This window comes from Acomys minous, assembly GCF_964271855.1.
Source record: "Acomys minous genome assembly, chromosome: 15".
NCBI classification, from domain to species: Eukaryota; Metazoa; Chordata; class Mammalia; order Rodentia; family Muridae; genus Acomys; species Acomys minous.
Genome location: NC_140497.1, coordinates 63,522,785 through 63,541,800, shown reverse-complemented (window position 1 = coordinate 63,541,800; position 19,016 = coordinate 63,522,785). Strand labels below are relative to the sequence as shown.

Genomic DNA, 19,016 nt, shown 5'->3' with positions numbered 1-19,016 from the left:
ACCATGATCAAGAAGGCTTCTTCCAATAGATGTTGGCATTGTTCAAAATACATAAACTGAAAAATGTATTCAATAAATAAGCAGACTAAAAGTCCAATATCAGATGACCATCTCAAAGCCAACATCCTTTTATTAGTAAAAGACAGAAGTGACTAGAGCTACAGGGACATACCTAAACATAATAAAGGCAACTTACAGTATGGTGATAGTCAACATCAACCAAAAGGAAGATAAATTTGAATTATTTCCACTAAAATCAGGAATAAAACAATGATGTCCACTTTCTCTATACACTTTTAATATGCTACTTCAGTCTTAGCTAGAGTGATAACACAATCAATGGGATATAAGTAGAAAAATAAAAAATCAAGATGTCTTGATTTGCATATTCCATGATTTTATACATAAAGTACCCTAAAATCCTCACCAGCAAGCTTCTACAACTGAAGTTTCTACACTTTCAACAAGTGTAGAACAGTTCAACAAGTTCAACAGAACACCAAGTTAACATGCAAAAAAGCAGTAGCTTTCTTATATGCATCTAACAAATGGAGTAAGAAAGAAATCCAAAAAACAATACATTTCACAAAGCATTAATAATATCTTGGTATAACTCTAATGAAACAAGAGATAGAGTGTATGGTAAAGACTTTAAGACCTTTAAGGTAGAATTTAAAGGAGATATAATAATACAGAAAGATCTCCCATGCTCATGGATCAATAGGATTAATAGACTAACATTAGTCACCTTCCAACATCAATATAGGGATTCAACATAATCCCCATAAAAAGTCCACAAAATTCTTCATAGAGCTTAAAATGGTAATTTTAAGTGTTATATATAAACACAAATATACAGAATAGGTTAAAAAAAAGAGTCTCAATAATAAAAGAACTGTCAAAGGCATTATCATTCCTAATTTCATGCTGTACTACAAACCTTTCAATAATACAATCTGCTTGGTATTGTCTAAATATAGACACAATGGTCAATAGAATCTAAAGAAAATTTAGACATATGTCTACTCTCCTATAGAAATCTGATTTTTGACAAAGAATTCAAACATGAACACTGGATAAAGATAGCAACTTCAACAAGTGGTTCTGGTCAAACGGGGTACAGAGAGATTCATCAACTATAAATGGATCAAGAACTTCAGCATAAGAGTGAAGATGGATACTCGGAATCTGGGAGAAGTGAAAGACAAACACACACACACACACACACACACACACACACACACACACCACTCACACACACACAAAGCCTTCTGAATAAGGCAATGAAATCAGAGGCACTAGGAGCAGCAATTAATAAGTGAGGCCTCAAGGAATTGAAAGGCACCTGTGTGATAATGGCAGCATTTAGACTAAGGATCAGGATACAGAACTGGAAAATGTCTTATCAATTACAAGTATGTTAGAAAGTTAATATATAACATATATAAATATCTTTTTAAAAAGGAAAAAGACATCAAGAAAATATAATTACAGTAAAAATGTAAATAAAACTAAGCAGGAAATTTTCAAATAATGAAACACAAATGTCTGAGAATCACTTAAAAATTTTCCAACATCATTCATCATCAGGGAAATCCAAGTAAAAACTACTTAATATTTCATCTTATACAAGTCAAAATGGTTAATGTCAATATACAAAATGAAGCTCGACCTCCTTTTGTGAGTGGTGGCAAAGCAGGATAGATCGCCATGAAGGCGTCGGGCACGATTCAGGAGTACAAGGTGGTGGGACACTGCTCGCCCACCCTGAAGTGCCATATGCCACCTCTGTACCGAGTGCGCACCTTTGCGCCCAAACATGTGGTGGCCAAGTCCCGCCTCTGGTATTTCATGTCACAGGTAAAGAAGATGAAGAAGTTGTCTGGGGAGATAGGGTACTGCGGGCAGGTGTTTCAGAAATCACCGCTTCGTGTAAAGAACATGAACATCTGGCTGTGCTGCGATTCCCACAGTGGCACACACAACATGTACCGAGAGTACCGGGACTTAACCACCTCTCTCGCCAGTCACACAATGCTACCAGAACATGGGTGCCCAGCACCGCGCCCGTGGGCACTCCATCCAGACCATGAAGGTTGAGGAGAGTGCATCTGGCAAGGGCTGCAGGCTAGCTGTCAAGCAGTTCCATGACTCCAAGATCAAGGCCCCGCTGCCCCACCACATGTTGCAGAGTCAGGAAAAGCTGTGCTTCACCAAGAGGCCCAGTACCTTCTTCTAGATCCAGAGACCCACTAAATAAAACTCTAGAGAGGCTTCATTAAATACAAATAAAGCTCAAGCTGATGAGGATTTGGGGTAAGAACAATCATTCATTACTGGTGGAGGTCAAAAATGTGTACAGCCACTATGAAAATCTTTCTAGTGATTTCTTAGGAGAGTGTTGAATAGATCTATCTCAAGATCTAGCTATACTGCTTGTAGGCATATACCAAAGATCCTTACATTCTATTATAAAGGCATTTGCTCATATGTGTTCACTGATGCTCTATTCAAAATAGCAAGAAAAAATGGAAACACCCTAGATGTCCAACAACAGATAAATTGATAAGGAAAATGTGACACATTTACACAATGGAATACTATACATCTGATAAAAGAAACAAAATTATAAAAATCATAAGTATCTGGATAGAACTAGGAAAAAATCCTGAAGGAACCCAGATCACTGAAGACAATATTGTTTATTTTCTCTTATATATAGTCTGTTACCTGTTAAGCTTTAGATATGCATGCTACAATCTGTATAAGCACAAATATAGGATATAGAGTAATGAGTAACTGTAGAGGGGCCTAAGTCCCGAGGAATATATTGTTTTGGAGAGATGTGGGAAGCCGCGCCCACATTCGCCATTACAAGATGGCGCTGACATCCTGTGTCCCATGCTGACAAACAACTAATCTGCGCATATGCGAAGGGATTTTCCACTCGTTGTGCTCTGCCTCTCCCGTGGCATCATCTCGCCCGATGAGCAACAGCCAATCGGGGACTGACACGTCCTAAGCGGAGGACAGTTTCCTATATAAGGGAGGGGTTTCTGCTGTTTGCTCTCTCTGTCTCCGTTTTTCGTGTTGTAAGCTTATGCTCTTCCTCTCAAGAGGCATTAAAGCTTTACTGCAGAAGGATCCTGTTTGTGTGTGCAGCGTCGTTCTTGCTGGCGAGACGGTAACACTAGCCACATATGGTGCCGAAACCCGGGAAGACCACACCATCGTCAGCACCTTCGGAGAGCCCCTGACTACAGGGAGGATTCAGAACTGCAGGGTTGGTAAGTTCGGAGAGGTATGCATATTTCTGAAATTCTTGGGCTGATTCTAGCTGTAATGTTTACTGCCGTAATTGTCAAGAGGGCAGTAGATGAAGGACAGGTCGCCCTAGAAGTTCAGGATAGCATGTCAGAAACCGAACGTAGTGAGAGGTTGGGTGCGGGCTGGAAGAAGAATGCCCGTAAAAAGAAAAAAGCGGGCGGGAAGAAGAATGCCCGTAAAAAGAAAAAAGCGGGCGGGAAGAAGAATGCCCGTAAAAAGAAAAAAGCTCAGGACCCTCCTGTAAAAGGAGTGCAACCCCCCTCAGGACCTAGTTTACCACCGAGAAAAATATCGCAAAGGTTTTATCCTTTAAAGGATCTTGAGGCATTGAATATTGATAGCTCTACAAGCTTTAATTCCTCTGACAATGAGACTCCTGATTCGGAGGAAGAAGCCGAATTAGAGGAAGAGGCAGTCAGGTATGAGGAAGAGAGATACCACCTAGACGAACGAGAGGGTAATAAACAACCCTCCCTCAATTTATCTCGCAGGGTGGTACCCACTGGTCCTCCACCCTACGAACTGCAGTCTGGATTTTCCTTCTGGCTGGAAAAGATTCGTAAAAAATTACATAATTTTTTTCCTGTGTTTGAAACAGAGAATGGGGGTCGAGTCCATGCACCAGTGTAGTTCAATCTAATAAAGGACTTGGCTGAATCTGTTCGCAAATATGGGGTTAATGCAAATTTCACCCTGGTAATGTTAGAAAGAATTGGCACTGGTACCCTAACTCCTTCTGATTGGCAGATGGTGGCCAAGACCGCACTTCCAGATATGGGCCAATATATGGAATGGAGAGCCCTGTGGTTTGAGGCCGCTCAAACACAGGCTCGGGCCAATGTCCTTGCACTTACCCCTGAACAGAGGGATTGGACCTTTGATTTGCTAACAGGTCAAGGTCAATTTACTGCAAATCAGGTAAATTACCATTGGGGAGCTTATGCTCAGATTTCACAGACTACAATTAGACAAGTTTTTCAGTCCGCGGTAAAGCGGGGGACGTTCTGAGACCCTTTAAAAGTGGGAAACTCTTCGTCATGTCTGATCAGGGTGACTCAGAAAGGGCTGCTGAAAACTAAAGACTTGAGAGACTCATGCTAAAAATGGAGTCGCTCGCGTAGAAATAGCATGAGGAGGGTACGAGGAGGAAGAAGGCGGAAGAGGCCATGCCCGAACGAGATAATCCGCCATCTTGGTGTGCCTCGGAACTGGCACCGCCGCCTTATGCGGACACTTCACCTTTATCAGCACCACAGGGGAACTATCAGTCTCTGTGCCCAGAGGTTTGGAAACAGGCTCGTGCCACCTTCCCAGTGTTTGAGGATGCCAACACCAATGGCCATGATTAATGGAGGAGCATTTGGTAATGCTACTTTCAGCTGGAATACATCTGACTTTTTTGAAACTTCTAACAGGTGGTTCAGCTCGGATGCAAATGGAAATGTCAGGGTTATGCATTACATCTGTGCCATATAACAATTTTACACGTGCTGCTAATTTGTCTAAGAGTCTTTCAGCTTATCTCCAGGGGAACTGGTCCGCAGAGTTTGAACATACCCTAAGAGATCTGCGCCTCGCCATTGTCACTGTGAATTCCACTCCAGTGGACATTACCACCGCTGAAGGCCTTGCCTCTTGGATTCAACAAGCTATGCATCATCTTAAGGAGTGGGCAGGTATCGGGGCTTTAGCTATGGCCCTTCTGATTATCAGCTTCCTCTGCCTTGTGTTCCTTCGGTGCTTGGTCATATCCCGAAACAGAGACCGTGCCCTAATTGCACAAGCCTTCTATGCTATTGAGGCTGGACAGTCCCCTCAGGCTTGGCTGGCGGCCTTTAAGTCCTGATCCTCGTCACGTTCGGGGTGCAAGGCAAAGCACTGCACAGGAGGCACATTGTTTGCAGTTAATGGCTTCCTGGAGAGCACGTCTGATTGCATGTGGGCTGACACCCAAAATCCCACCTCCAGAAAAAGGTGTCGGTCGGGTCCAGAGCTAGGCTGGGGCCGAGCCCCTAGCTGAGTTCTGTTGTACATCAGTGGCCAAACTTCAGGGCTGGTTCCGCACATGATCAAGGTGAATAACCTGGGTTATGGATGGTCATACATCAGTGCCCTCTGGAGATCAGACCTCTACTCTCACCCGTTTCATCCTGCTCTTACAAAATAAAACAGGGGGGACTGTGGAGAGCTGTGATGTGCCATGCCTTAACAAGGCGCAGGTTTCCGCCATCCCGACGGCGAGCGCTCTCTAAGATAAACAAGTCCTTATATGGCAAAAGGCTGTGCAAGGGTAACTGGTGATCTGATGATGCGCAGTCCTGCTCTGACGCGGACCTATGAGGAGGTGACACCTGGCATGAGCTGATTGGCCCTTGAGTTGTACTTAAGTTTGGCCCTTCCCTTCTTCGGGGCCATTCCCACTGAGCTTAATCCTGAGTAAAGATCTCGAGAAGAAGTCTGGTTGTTGGCTTCTTATTTCCGCTGGACGGTCCGGCGCCAACAAGTGGTTTTAACTGGCCCAACTGGGCTGTGAACAAAAATTCCCTGGATTATGTGTTACCTCGGTTCAATATGAAAATTTCACTAAAGAAGCTAATCTGTCAAAGAGTCTCTCTCAGTTTATTTTACAGAACTGGACAGCGGAGTTTGAACAGACCTTAAGAGAATTGCGGACTCCTATCATTCAAGTCAATTCCCCACGGCTGGATCTGTCACTTACTGAGGGATTCTTGTCGTGGATATCCTCAGCCTTCTTCTTTAAAGAATGGGTTGGGGTTGGGTTGTTTTGAGCTGTAATCTGCTGTGGATTAGTGTTGACCCTATGGTTGGTCTGTAAACTCAGGGCTCAAACAAGAAGAGACAAGGTGGTTATCACCCAAGCACTTGCTGCTTTAGAGTCTGGGACCTCCCCTGATATATGGTTAACCATGCTTAAGCAATAAGTCGCTGGCTGCTCAGCTCTTGCACCCTCAGAGTCTCATCTCATTGCACGAGGTAGAGTGAGTAAGCTTCAGCAGTCCTGGAGAGTTGCATAGCGAAGCATTGCAGTAGAATGGCTCTGCGGCATAAATGAGCTAATTCTAGGGAGGCATGTCATCTTGCATGAAGGTTGCGTGCCCCAGTGTCCTTCCCCCAGAAAAACGGCACAGGGCCAGGCTATGACCTCTCCGAGTGAAGAGCTTAGGGGAGAGTTGTGTATGCAGGCCTGATATTTTGCTTGGGGATTTGACCTCTGTCTCCACTCTCCCTATTGGGTGTCTTATTGCTTCTTAATAAAAAGAAAAGGGGGAGATGTGGGAAGCCGCGCCCACATTCGCCATTACAAGATGGCGCTGACATCCTGTGTCCCATGCTGACAAACAACTAATCTGCGCATGTGCGAAGGGATTTTCCACTCGTTGTGCTCTGCCTCTCCCGTGGCATCATCTCGCCCGATGAGCAACAGCCAATCGGGGACTGACACGTCCTAAGCGGAGGACAGTTTCCTATATAAGGGAGGGGTTTCTGCTGTTTGCTCTCTCTGTCTCCGTTTTTTGTGTTGTAAGCTTATGCTCTTCCTCTCAAGAGGCATTAAAGCTTTACTGCAGAAGGATCCTGTTTGTGTGTGCAGCGTCGTTCTTGCTGATGAGACGGTAACGCTAGCCACAGAGAGAGGGGGCAGGGAAACTGATAATGTAGGATTAACAAGGGAGGGGCACAAAAGGGAGTAATAAAGAGGAATGTGGGAAGGGACAAGTTACAGGAGGGCTAGTTGAAAAGTTACAGGATCCTTTTTACTGGAGAAGAAGCTTCTTTTTTTTTTTTTAATTTTCAATTTGTTCACTTATATCTCATTTGTAGCCTCCTCCATCCATGCTCCACCAGTCCTACCCTCACTCCCTTATCCCCCCTCCCCCATTCCATAGTCCTCAGAAAGGGGAAGCCCTCCTCCCCTATCATCTGAACTTAGCCTATCAAGTCTCACCTGGACTTGCTGTATCCTCTTCTTCTGTGGCCTGGCAAGGCTGTACCACCAGGAGGAGGTGATCAAAGTGTGGGCATATACAGGGGGAGGTAATCCCCCTCAGGAACAGTCATAGGGGAGAAGAATAAGGAGAAAATGGGAGGGAGGGAAGAATGGGAGGATACAAGGGATGGGATAACTATTGAGATGTAACAAGAATAAATTAATAAAGGAGAAAAAATTAAAAAAATGTATATGTTAAATATAAACACAATAAAAATGTTTACAAAAAAAAAAGTGTGGGCACCACACATGTCAGATGGATGTCCTTACTCCCCATATTGTGAGCCCCACGAGGAGATTGTGCTGCCCATCGACTACATCTGAGCAGAGTCTAGGTTCTTACTGTGCATGGTCCTTGGTTGCTGCATCAGTCTCTGCAGCACCGCCCCCATCTGACTAGATTTGTTGAATCCATTGGACTCCTTCTGGAGCTCCTGTCCCCTCTGCCCACCCCAACTTTTCCATAAAAATCCCTGTGTCCCACCCCAAAGTTTGGCTGTGAGTCTCAGCATCTGCTTCAATCCACTGCTGGGTGAGGTCTCTCAGAAGAACTTTATGGTCGTTTCCCTTCCTATTCTTTCTCTTAAAGCACTTCTGGTGTCTATTCTATTTGCCCTTCTGAATGATAATTATGCATTCTCCTTAGGGTCCTCCTTGTTATTAGCTTCCTTAGGTCTGTGTATTGTGTGGTTATCCTGTATTATGTGGCTAATATATGCTTATACATGAGTGTATACCATCATGTCTTTATGGGTCTGGGTTACTTCACTCAAGATGATCTTTCTAGTTCTATCCATTTGCCTGCAAATTTAAAGAATTCCTTCTTTTTAATAGCTGTTTTAATTGTGTAAATGGACCATGGTTTCTTTATCCATTCATCGGCTGAGAGTCATCTAGGTTGTTTCCAGATTCTGACTGTTATGAATGTAGTTGAACACGTGTTCTTGTGTCGTGGAGCAACTTTCAGGTACATTCCCAGTTAGTGTTATACTGGCTCTTGTGGGAACACCTTTCCCAATTGCCTTAGAAATTGCCAGATTAATTTCTAAAGTGATTGTACAAGTTTGCACTCCTACCAGGAAGGAATGGAGGAGTGTTTCCCTCTTTCCAGATCATTGCCAATGTATGCTTGAGTTTTTTTATCTTAGCCATTCTGATAGGTGTAAGATGAAATCTCATAATTCATTTTGATTACATTTCCCTGATGACTAGAGGCATTGAGCATTTCTTTAAGTGTTTCTTGGTCACTTGATATTCCTTTGTTAGGAATTCTCTGTTTAGTTTTGTGTCTCTGTTTAGTTTTATTATTCTTAAAATAATACATATATAAAAGAAATTGACATAAAGTCATGAAATAATGGGGAAGACATGGTCCCAATAAGCATCTTTCAATATCCAGTGAAACCTCAAGCGTGGAGGAATGTCTTGTATGGATGTAGCAGTTGTCAATAAGGAACTGATTGGCCAATCAGCTGGGCAGAAGGACAGAAAGTGGAAGGCAGGACTTCCTGGTAGGGAGAAAGGATCTCTGGGAAGGAAAGAGAGAATGACCTTTTGCCAGGAAACAGGAAGCAGACATAGGTGTTTGTGTACTCTGGGAGGATAGCTGTGCACATGGCTATAGAAACAGACTGGTGTCACAGACGCTGCCTTGGGGGCATCAGAAATGGTTTTTATGTGAATTTTAGGGGTATTAGGATTAGGGTAGCTCAGAATCTGCCCATCACCGTGCTTATAGTCTATAAAAATAAGTCATAGTCTCTCTGTGTCAGTTATTGAGGAACTATCGGGCTAAAGGAAACTAGTCTCTTAATAATTTACTGTATTGATTAATATCGAAAGAAAAATACAAACTTCTTCCTACACTCCCTTCCAAAGAATTGATTACATTTAGTATATTAAGTGGTTGCCCAAAGAGGCCCTATGAAATCCTCCAAGTAATGCAAGCCAGTTCTAAGGCTTTTTTCTTGCTGTTCACAAACTGATAGTTATGTTCTATTGCTATCTCAGAAAAATGGGAATAGGGCTTCCTCAAGACCCAGCTAGTCCACTCCTTGGAATACACCCAGAAGATGCTCCAGCACACAACAAGAGAATTTGCTCAACCATGTTCATAGCAGCCTTATTCATAATAGCCAGAACTTGGAAACAGCCTAAGTGTCCCTCAGTAGAAGAATGGATAAAGAAACTGTGGTACATATACACTATGGAATACTACTCAGCTATTAAAAACAAGGAATTCCCGAAATTTGTGGATAAATGGATTGAGCTAGAAATGATCATAATGAGTGAGTTAACCCAGAAGCAGAAAGACTCAAATGGTATATACTCACTTATATCTGCATATTAGCCCAAGGGGCATGTCCCACGAAAGCCTTCACTTACCAGGAAACTGAGACAGAGGGGAGGACATTCTAGTGGGACTCTAGATGAGAGAATCATGGGAGAATGGCAAAGTAGAAGGATCCAGAGGGTCCTAGAAGCCTACAAGTAGAACATTATGATAGGCAGATTTGGGCACAGGGGTCCTGCTCAAACTAAGGCACCAGCCAAGGACAATACAGGCAGTAAACCTTAAACCCCTACCCAGATCTAGACAATGGACAGAACACTCTCCACAGTAGAGTGGAGAGTGGGGTATGACTTTCTCACATACTCTGGTGCCTCACCTTTGACCATGTCCCCTGGAGGGGGAGACCTGGTGGCACTCAGAGGAAGGACAGCAGGTTACCAAGAAGAGACTTGATACCCTATGAGCATATACAGGGGGAGATAATCCCCCTCAGGAACAGTCATAGGGGAGAAGAATAAGGGGAAAATGGGAGGGAGGGAAGAATGGGAGGATACAAGGGATGGGATAACCATTGAGATGTAACAAGAATAAATTAATAAAGGAGAAAAAATTTTTTAAAAAGGCAAAGATTAATTAAAATTAAAAAAAAAGAAAGCAATAATTACATATAATATTTAAAATGGAATAGCCTAGCTGGTGACTGACTACAACTTTCCCTACTGACTAGTGTTCATAATTCTAGAATATGGCCAGCAGCCTTGCTATAAAACCTGCTACCTGCAATTGTCACCACTCTGGATTATACGCTGGTGCAATAGAAGCAAACTGTGAGAGAAGTAAATAACTGGTTTCTGATAGGATTCAATTCCACCGCATGAGGCAGGACCAATGATTGGCCCTGCTCTGGTGACTAAGGACCTGATACAAGATAGACCATTGGTATAGGAGAAAATCAAATTCTATTTTAATTATAAAGGAATATTGCAAGAAAAAATGACTCCTAATGACATTCTACTATATCCTTAAAGCAGGACCTTGCTCAGTAAACATCAGAGAGGGATCTTATTCCAATAGATGAGAATTAACACAGAGGTCCACAACTGAATAATGTGCAGTGTGAAAGACTTTTGAGCACCCATTCCTAAGTGGGATGTCTACATTAAACATCTCCTATCAGGGAGAAGGGAGTTATATTGAAGATGAAGTGGAAAGTTTATAAAAACCATACAATTAAAGGGTACCAAATAAACAGTGTCTTCCAGAGCCATAAGGACTAATGCAAAAATGAACTCTCAAAGACTGTAGCAACATGAACAGGGCCTTCAAAGTTTTAAGCAAGGTAGGGACTCAGGGCTCGACTAGAAAATAGAAACCTGTTCCCATTCTTAAACAAGAAAATATCTCAAAATGACATCCGCTTGAAAAAGAAAATCAATATTCTCCAATGGAGTCTGGGGGTATATTAATCACATGTAAGCATAACTTCCACGCCCAGCTGTAGATGCCCATAACAAAATAAACTCAATGCTATTTCTGTTGATTTTTTTTTAATCTCATATCATTTTATTGGGCTTTTAAATTTTTTTTATTTTGCTTTTGTGTTGTAGTTTATTATTTTGTATTCTTATTTTTATTTACTTTGTGTATGTATTAAGGGGTTGTGTGGTTATGCTATTTTATTCTTTTTATCATTTTCTTCTTTGTTTTCTAAATACAAAAAGGAATTGTCAGGGCAGGGAAATGGGAGGATTTGCAAGATATTAAGAATGAGGAAGCAGTTATTAGAATGTATTGTATAATAAACCATTTATTTTCAAATTAAAAAAGATTGTTTTTCAATGGTTGCCATTATTATGCTCTATTCTGCATAGATTGCTCATTGTCTTAATTTGCACAGCATATGCAACGATACTTTGATGAGATGACTAAGCCTTCTATTTGTTGTTTTCTCCTTCTTAAAATATACCAGGGTTCTACAAAATATCAAGTCTATGCATATATGTCATTCACGTATATATCAAGCATCTCCTTTTCTGAATCACTGTTTTTCTCAAATTCTATATTTTTAATCTATAGAAATGCATCTACCTCTGTTTTGTACGAACAACACTCCTGGTATGTCATCTGTTAGTCGGCTTCACCAAGTAATAGATATAAGTGAGTATAATTTCTCTTGGGGAAGTCATGTAATGGTATTTATAGGTGCACATGAATACATTTCTAAAATCCTTGTGATTGTTCTTCTACAGGAAACATGGAAATCCAATCAATGTGAAATAATATTTTTGTAAGCTCTCTGTGTTTAGTAATTCTCTTCCTCATCTTTCTATCACTGTGGGGATATTTACATGAAAATAGTTTTCTGTTGGTAAGAGTTCATCTGTTCCTGCTGCTTATTTCTCACCTGAAGTCACAATTCTCTGAATATACATTATAATCATCTCTCCATAAGCCAATTTCAGTGTCACACTCAGAGGATTATGCCTTCAACTGAGAAATAAACAGCAGGGGCTGACAAAATTTAAAAACCAAATGCCTCATTTTATGGAAATGTCCCAATTAATAAAGATGCAATTGAATAGAAACATTTTAAGATAAATATTTTAAGTTATATATCAGAAGAATTATCTCTGAACAATTTTTTTTCATGATGCTTCAGTGTTCTTTGTACTCAGGCTAGTTAAACCTGGTTTATTCACTGTTAATTATGCCAGATGTCTCTTTATCCTTCTGTTTGTGTTTAGCATTCTGTCCCAGTTCTATCATTTTTAATTATGTAAAGCTTTCATACTAAGATTCATATAGAAGTAGTAACTCCTAGCTGTAATCTATTGATAGCCTAGGAATAAAGTGAGAAATGAACAGATGGCCATAAACTGTATTGTGGACTCACATAGAGCCCCAGATAGACTTTAAATATCTCAGTCTTTTAAAAATCATGATCCATATTTATTTGCAATTCCACTTAACTTTATATATTGGCTTTTTCCATGATGTCATCATTTATGACACTTCAGAGATTATCTCATAACTCTGCATTCATTTCAGACCAATTTCTTTATAATTTTAGTACTAAATATACACAAAATGTTGATTCATTATCTCTTTTCTTCATTACTGCTATGAGATGCAAATCAAACAAAATGTTTTATAAAATTACAAAGTCTTAGTAATCATTACTAATTTAAATAACATTGACCCACTGTCTAATATTCATATTCTAGACAGCATAATGAGGTGATATTCTTATGGAATTTAAAGGTGAAATACTCGAATAATGTTTAGAATTTTATAAAACATGTGCTTTGGTAGAGACACATAAATGTGTAATGGACCCAATTATACCTGTAGCTTACAAGAAGGATTACCTAGTGTGTGGTCTGAATATCTGATTTTGGGTTTGTTTGTTTGTTTTTGTAAGATCAGGAGAATAAGGGAGGAAATATGCAAGGGAGGAAAAGTGTTCAGTGTGAATTAAACATACAGTCACATGATGTAACATGAGTACTGAGAAAAATGAAATTAGTAATTCTTTTTTCCCTCCCCTTTTTTATTTACTTAATCACTTTACATTTCAATCTGAGCTCCCTCCCTCCTCTCCTCCAAGTCCTACCCCCTTCACCCCACTACTCAAATTCCCTCTTCTCCTTCTTCCAGAGACCAGAAGGTCCTCAATTGGTACCAATCCATCCTGGTATCTCAAGTCACTGCAGGACTAAGCATATCCTCTCCTACCTGAGAGTGACACAGCATCCCAGCTAGGAGAATGTGACCCAGTGGTAGTTAGCAGACTCAAAGACAGCTCTAACCAAGCAAGGGAACAACCTTTATGATAAAAAGTTCAAGTCTCTGAAGAAAGAAATTGAAGAAGATATCAGAAGATGGAAAGATCCTCTATGCTCATGGATCAGTAGGATTAACATAGTAAAAATGGCCATCTTACCAAAGCCATCTATTGATTCAATGCAAAATGCCCACAAAATAGTTTACAGACTTTGAAAGAGCAATTCTCAACTTCATATGAAACAAAACAAAACAAGACAAAAAAACAGAAGAGCTAAAAACAATCTCTCTCTCTCTCTCTCTCTCTCTCTCTCTCTCTCTCTCTCTCTCTCTCTCTTTCATGCAAGAGGAAAAAGCAGACTCATCTATTGCTGAAATAGGATATGCCTTTATATGCTCCCTCCCAGGGTCCCATTTGCTTCCAAACTGCAAGCTGCAGCTGAGGCTTATCCTCCTTGGTTCCCAATGTGACATCACCAGACTCTGGTGAATCAGTCTCTGGGCATGCCCAGGCAGGTCCAGGTAGGTCTCAGCCCCCCTCTACATGAAGGCTTCTTTCTGCATGCATGTTGCCAGGTGAGCCTTGTTCCTACTCAAGGCAGTGTAGGGGCAAAATTAATGCCATATTCTATATGTAATCTATATTCTGCAATTAATGCCATGGTCTGTGAATGTTCTGTAAGAACTCGTCTTCCAGGTGACTTCCACTTCTTCCTGCCTTCTGGGAATGGCCACACACTGCCATAAACTAAACCTGTTAGCAGTTTCCAGAAACTCCACTGGAGCGATTAGCTGAGATAAAACAACTTCCCAGGAGACTCAGTCTCCACCCAACCTGCCTAAGGAACTGTGAAGTTTCCACAGCTTCACCTACTCCTCCCCTCCAGGAACTGTGACCAAAATCTGCCCAGCCTCACACTATAAAAACCCTAAAATTCTTCTGTTCAGGGTCGCCTCACTCCTGTATGGAGGCTGACCCCAGCGTACTGGAACAATAAACGTCTTGATTTTTGCATCCACCCGGTCTCTGTTTCTTTCATTTGGTGTCCTGATATAGATTCTCCCGATTAGAATCTTACAGTAGGTCTCCTTCCTCCTACGTATTCGCCCTTTTGTTGTTGGTTTTGTGACTCAGTGGGAACCCGAGTTCTTTTGCTCTGGTCTTGTCGACTCCACCTCAGGGACCCCCAGTATAATAGACTGTGTCTGTCTTAACTTGGCCTGCCAACTAGGTTATTATCAGTTATTGACTACCAGTCCTCAAAAGTGGCATCCTTGGAGAGTGCATAGGGTATGTAGGGTATTTAGACAGAGGCTTCGCTGATCTCCATGGGCCAGGCCCATGTCACCTCCTTGGGTGGACTTTGGTCTGGGCATTACAATCTTATACAATAAAAGAACTTTCAGAGGTATCTCCATCTCTGATTTCAAGCTGTATTACAGAGGAACAGTAAAACAAAAACAAACAAAAAAAACCAATCATGGTATTGGCATAGGAACACACTGGTTAATCAATGGAATTGAATCTAAAACCCTGAAATAAACCCACACACCTATGAACACTTGATGTTTGACAAAGAAGCCAAAACGATATAATGGAAAAATGATAGCTTCTTCAACAAATGGTGTTAATCTAACTAAAATAGTTAATCTAACTGTAATAGTTCTACAAATATATTATGTATATGACTACAGAAAACTCTTCTTGAATTTCAGGTGCCAACACCTCATACCTCCTATTTCCATGTAACAGTTCTGGCCTCAGCAAAATACAGAACACTTTGTTTCAAGTTCAGAATATGATTAGGCTTCCTACCCAAGAACTTTCTTTGAAACACAAAGAATAAGTAGTGAAAGTTTAGTCCTTCCTGTATTCGATGAGATATTACAACTAATGGAGCAAAAGAAAGCATGCACGGGCCATGTACAATCTAAATCATTGCGGTTATGTAAGCATTCATTGGGAAAAGGGGAGACAAATAAAATGAAATAATGTTTAGTAATGAAGTGATAGTGGGTTTATTTTATTTCAGTTTTACTATGATAAGATACAGGAGAAACTGGACAGTATTAAGGAGAATATTGAAACAAAACGTTTCTCAAAAAGATACCCTAAGCAAGCAGAGATGATCATTGAAAAAAGAAGTAATAATGTAGATTCAAAAAATACACCATAAAAAGCTAGAATAACTGAACGAGGACTATAAAAATGGCAAAAGTAAAGACTTAAACAATATTCTAAGTTTTTGGTCTGTGGCTCTAAGCAGAAAAAAAAAGTAATGATTCATGAATGTAATATTGTAACATTTCAGTTGGATTGTTTCTGTAACACAAAATAACATGACTTGTGTTTCATATGTGATGATATTGTGTATTTTACCTTCCATTCCTTTCCAACTTGTATTTTCTTCACTGTGAGGAGGGGGTAAATAAAATATTTTAAATTTATCTGTAGAAAGAACAGCTATAGAGCTTACAGAAGTTTTTAATACAATGGTGATTGAAATGATTTTCTCAATTACATTGCGGTGTTAAATTTAAAACAGTACAAACATTTGCCTCTCATGTAAGCCATGTCAAGACTAATAGGTACAATATTAAAGTATAGCTGGGCATGGTAGCACACACCTGAAATCCCAGCACTCAGGGAGGCAGAAACAGGTGGATCTATGTGAGTTTGACATTAGCCTAGTCTACAAAGCCTGTCAAGGACAGCCAAGGCTACACAGAGAAGTAATGGTTGAAAAATCTAACCTAACAAACAAGCAAAAAAAGTCAAATGTAAATAGGAAATGTAGGACAGAGCAGAAGCATGCATTTGACTTCAGGGAACGTACAAGCATTTAAATACTTGTTTATATTTATTGTTTTTATACAAAAACCTTTATTTTAAAATTACACTCAACTTCTTGTATCTTTTATAATTAATAATATTTCCAAAACAGTATTCATATTTTAACAAAATTAAAGCAATTATAAAATACCTAGACATCGATTTTTCAGTAAAACAATAATCACCTTAAAAAAGAAATACACATATTTAAATGAGACCTGAATAAATGTAATCAAAATAGGTAAGTTCAAGGTATATAACTTAAATTTTGTACACACTGATAAACATTTATCTATACTCATGCCATTATCTATATTTGTTTCCTATTCTAATATATATATATATATATATATATATATATATATATATATACAGCATACCAGTATATCATGTGAAAAAATAGACAAATTTATAGAAATAGATATTATCAATATTTGTTTTCAGTAACTGAATGTATTATGTTTATGAAACAGACATACAGGAGTATATTCCATATACTAAAGAAAGAATGTTTTACTGAATGCTACCTGAATTCAAAGTTTTTATTTTTATTTTTACATTTTTGGTCTTTAATTATGAGTAAATCTCCCTTCTGTTGCAGAATATTTTATACCATTGTGTACCCTAAGACTGAGAATTAAAAAACAAACAAACACACATACACACACACAAACCCCAAAATAAAAACTCTTTCTTGTTTGGTTGATTCAGCCCTAACACACAACTTTAACAGAAGGGCTTTCTGTTAATTGTAAATAAATACTTGTGGTATGCTTCAGCCCTGTCACATACCTTTAATCCAAGAGCTTTCTGTAAACAGGATTAAATAGGGTGAAAACTGGAGGGAGGGAGGAGTAGGATGATACAAGTGATGGGATAACAATTAAGATGTAATCTGAATAAATTAATAAAGTAAATAAATAATAAAAAATGAAAAAATAAATAAATAAAAGGATAAAGTTAACCCTAGGTCAAGAGGCAGAGCAAGCAAACAGCTCACTGGAATTAAACAGATAGGAACATTGACCTGAACGGTATTTAAAAGTGTGGAGAAGGAGAAGGCTATTTTTCCTTCTGGGATGTCAGTGGAGTAGGAAGGTCAGCTGGGTGCTTTCTTTGCATTTCTGAGCTAGTAGGCTTTTATCTCAGCACCTGCCTGGTTCCTGAACCTTTATTGGTAAAATGAAATGTTTGGGATTTTCACTTTTTTATAACAACATTTTGAGATTCCAATACATGGCAAGACCCCATGAACAGAGAGATCGCTCCAGCTGCAGACCATCTGTGAAGCCATCTGATTTGGTAATTCATGGGGAAACTCTTCAAGGAGAGCATTACAGATCTACAGGTCAGAAGGACCATACTAGAAGATACTAGAAACCTGTATAGTGTTGCTTTAGATGACTTGAAAATAGAAACAGAACATGAAAAGTTAAATGGCTTAACTATGATTGTCTCAATAGTGATTATGATTATTACTATTTTGGCATTTTATATTTTATCCTTTATAGGGACAGTTGCTTTCTGTACCCACTCAAAGGAAAATGCTTCAGAAGTACAGGAAAAAGAAAATGTAAAGTCTGTTAATAAATTGCAAGCCTTAGACAGAGTTTACAGAGGAATTAAGACAAGCCTTAAAAAGACCTTACATAAGAGCCTATGATGCCATGAAATAATGAGGTTGAAAGGGGGCTGCCCAAGGTTATTAGAAAACCAATCTTAGTTTACCCAGTTACTATACAAGACATACCAGGAAAAAATAAGTACCCCTAAGATTATGGAGAACTTAAACGGAGTCTCATTAACATATTAGATTTGAGAAGATTTAAGGAAGCAATCACATGATGAATGCACACCATAGGAAATAATTCACAAAGTAGGTCCCAGCCTTCTGGAACATACAAAAGGTATGGTAAAGTCTGGCATTTGACTAATGCATATCAACAAGGGATAGACCGGGTAACCCTTTGTAGTCTGCATATGCTGCCTCGGAGCTCCTGCAGGCCCCCATTTCAATTTTTATTCAGTTGTTCCATTGGTATCAGGAAAAACAATCATCCACAGAGCAATTAAAAATTCAATGCCGGTGGTTAAAAACATGCTCTGTATGTAATCAAGGAAAGAATAGCTTCAGTAAATAGTACAAATAATTCAGAAGGGACCTTAAAACAACTATTCTGGTAAACTGCTATAAATGATCATAGACTGAAGCTGAGACTACAAATAAATGACATTGGAATTTCAGGTTTAAAGTCAGACCCCACTCTCCACTCAGCTGTGGAGAATGTCCTGTCCATTGGCTAGATCTTGATGGGGTTTGAAGTTTACTGCACATATTGTTCTTGGCTAGTGCCATAGTTTGAGCAGAACCCCTGGGCCCAGATCTGCCTGTCATAAGCTCTTCTTGTAAGTTTGTGGAACCCTCTGGTTACCTATATTTGACCATGTCCCCTGGATGAGGAGACCTGGTGGCACTCAGAGGAAGGATAGCAGGCTACCGAGAAAAGACTTGATACCCTATGAGCATATAAGGGGGAGGAGGTCCCTCTCAGTCACAGTCATAGGGGAGGAGAGTAAAAGAAAATGGGAAAGAGAGAGGAATGGGATGATACAAGGGATGGGATAACAATTGAGATGTAATATGAATAAATTAATAAAATATATTAAAAAATAAAAATTAAAAATAAAAGAAAGTTCATGTTTAGTAAACAGAGGAGCAGATGTAACAATTTTACCTAAATATTGACATCTAAATTGGCCTCTTCAGGAGGTAA

The 19,016-nt window shown here is 39.7% G+C and overlaps 1 pseudogene across 1 annotated transcript; it reads left to right on the top strand.

The window, feature by feature from the left end:
* The first annotated feature begins 1,710 nt into the window (after positions 1-1,710).
* On the top strand, positions 1,711-2,239 carry LOC311584825 (large ribosomal subunit protein eL20-like; annotated as a pseudogene). Its single transcript has one exon. The product of its transcript is annotated as a large ribosomal subunit protein eL20-like (transcript).
* Positions 2,240-19,016: the final 16,777 nt, after the last annotated feature.